The sequence below is a fragment of the Myotis lucifugus genome, unplaced genomic scaffold, assembly GCF_000147115.1.
Source record: "Myotis lucifugus unplaced genomic scaffold, Myoluc2.0 scaffold_182, whole genome shotgun sequence".
Lineage (NCBI taxonomy): Eukaryota > Metazoa > Chordata > Mammalia > Chiroptera > Vespertilionidae > Myotis > Myotis lucifugus.
In genome coordinates, this window is record NW_005871230.1 from 2,298,465 (window position 1) to 2,301,004 (window position 2,540).

A 2,540-nucleotide genomic window follows, 5' to 3' on the forward strand; every position below is an offset into this window, starting at 1 on the left:
TAGGGGGATCAAGTCAGCAGGGAAGGGCAGTTAGGGGATCAGCTGCAGGCAAAGTGGTTAAGGCAGGCAGGCAGGTGAGCGGTTAGGAGCCAGAGGTCCCAGATTGGAGAGGGTGCAGGTCAGGCTGAGGGACCCTCTCCCATGCACAAATTTCGTGCACTGGGCCTCTGGTATAGAATATATAATACTAGAGGCGCAGTGCACAAAATTTGTGCATGGGTGGGGTCCCTCGGCCTGGCGGGCAACCAGGGGGAGGGACCATGGGAGGTTGGCCTGCTGCCCCCCCCATCGGGGCCAATCAGGGAGCCCGCTGGCCGAGGGGAGGGACCACAGGAGGTTGGCCCCAGCAATAAGCTAACCAACAGCCGATTCTGTGAAGAATCGGGCTCCCTCCTCCCTCCTGTCTGGGTTCAGGGTACAGGTGAGCCAAATTCAGGGCTGTTGGACCCCAGAAGCAAGGTCTGGGTCAGTGCGTGACCAGCCGGTCGACTGGTCGTAATGGTCGCTTAGGCTTTTATATATATAGATTGATCCTTATCCTGTGCCAGGAAGTATGCCAGATAATATGGTACAAAAGTGAACAAGGTCTTTGAACTCTTGAAGCTTACAGTTGTAATGATATAAGTAAAATAGGCAATTATAATACAGTGATAAGTGTTTAATAAAAGACATATAATGTGTTATCAGAGCACCTACACCTGATGATTATGGCAGGTTTTATTCAATCAATATGGAAAAGTAGCCCCGCTGTTATAGCTCAGTGGTTGAGCATTGGCACATGAACCAGGAGGTCATGGTTCAATTCCCGGTCAGGGTTTTGAGGCAGCCGATCAATGATTTGCTCTCATCATTGATGTTTCTATCTCTCCCTCTCCCTTCCTCTTTCTTAAAATCAATAAAAACATATTTTTAAAAAAATATGGAAAACTAACATATTTACTGAGGCCTGAACAATTAATAGAAATTAGCTGGGGCAATGAAGTAGTGTTTCAGGCAGACAGAGAAACATATATGAAGGCCCAAGGTGAGAAATATACTGTGTTTGAAGAACTGAGAAAACTGGTGTAGCTGGGCACAAAGTGTGACGGTGATGGTGGGCATGGGGAGCAGGGTGTGGGGATGGAAATCAGGCTGGAGAGGCAACAGGAGCCAGACCATGGGTGATAACAGAAGTTTCAGCTGCTGCAATGAATAGTATGGATTAGTGGAGTGAGGCAGAAGGCAGCGCCACCATTAGGAGTCTCTCACAGTAATCCAGGCCAAGGAAGATAGGAGAGGAGCATCGGTTTGGATGGAGAAAAGTGGGCAGAATTGTCACTTTCATCATGATCATTCCTAGTTCTACCCTAAATTTGTCCTCATGTTTGTCTTTATGGGAATATCCTGGATCCTTTGTATAATAAAACCCGTCAGAGTACCCTGGGTGTCAAACGCTTCCCTCTTCCCGGTCTCCGTTCCCAGGAGAACTGTTAGGGAGGAAAGAAGATGCCATGTACCGGACTCTGTTTCTACAGAATTCTCACGTATGAGCTTTCTTCCTCTTACTCCAATCATGAAATTGTTGCTTTTTAAAATAATAAAACAGACACCTGCCTGTTTCTCCTAGGAGTCCTTATTTATTTACTCCTTATTTCCTAAGAAAGTAAAAGAATAAGACCAGCCCTCCAATTGCCATCATTCAGATATACGTCATTCACACCAGTCTATGAGCTCTTCCACATTTTTTTTCTTCTGGGAGTGCAGTAATCATTGTAACTATTTTGTCCATTCTAGAGAGCTCATAAGCAAAGAATGTGCCCCAGTTTAATTGTATTTTTTGAAAAATGACATAAAATCCTAGACTTTTATGTTAAAAGATGATCACTGTGAGGAAATTATTTAATATGGCAGAAGACTAAAAATAGCAAACTTCTAATAAATGGTGGCAACAATTGCATAAATAATGGTACATTTCCTTAAACACATATTATGTGGTCACATTTTAGTACTGTTTTGATGAAAACATTTACAACTATTTGCAATAGGGAAAAACTTTTTTGATACAATATTGAGTGAAAACATAACTAAAATTATATTTGCATTTTTAGATTTTGCAACAATAATTAACCTTAAGGACAAGAACTTATTAAGAACATGAGGAGAAAATCATTTCATGGATTAGGGGAGGTAGATTGGATTTTGTTTTTCTTTAAAATTTTGTTATTGTTGTTACAATTTTGATACAATGCATAAAAATCAAGTTACCAAAAGAATATGCTCAACAAGTTTCAGATGCTAGTATTTCCAGAATAAAATTTTGTTGACGATTAAACTAGTTTTATCATTATTTTATTTAGCAGTGGAATAGTTATTTATTTTTAAAATTATTTAATATATAACTCTTTTATACAGTTAAAAACTATTGTGATCCTACTTTTTCCTTAAGATTTTGAATCTTAGAAGTTTAGTTCAAAGAAAAAAGAAATGCCTGTGCCACACATTTGACCTGGGTGATGATGTAACTCAAGAGCAGTATAGCCAGCTCAGCTAACTGAATCATG

The 2,540-nt window shown here is 40.6% G+C and overlaps 1 protein-coding gene across 1 annotated transcript in view; it reads right to left on the reverse strand.

Moving 5' to 3' along the window:
• Nucleotides 1-2,540, reverse strand: part of GSTCD (glutathione S-transferase C-terminal domain containing) — a 138,652-nt gene that overhangs the window by 29,852 nt on the left and 106,260 nt on the right. The gene's annotated exons all lie outside the window — the stretch shown is intronic.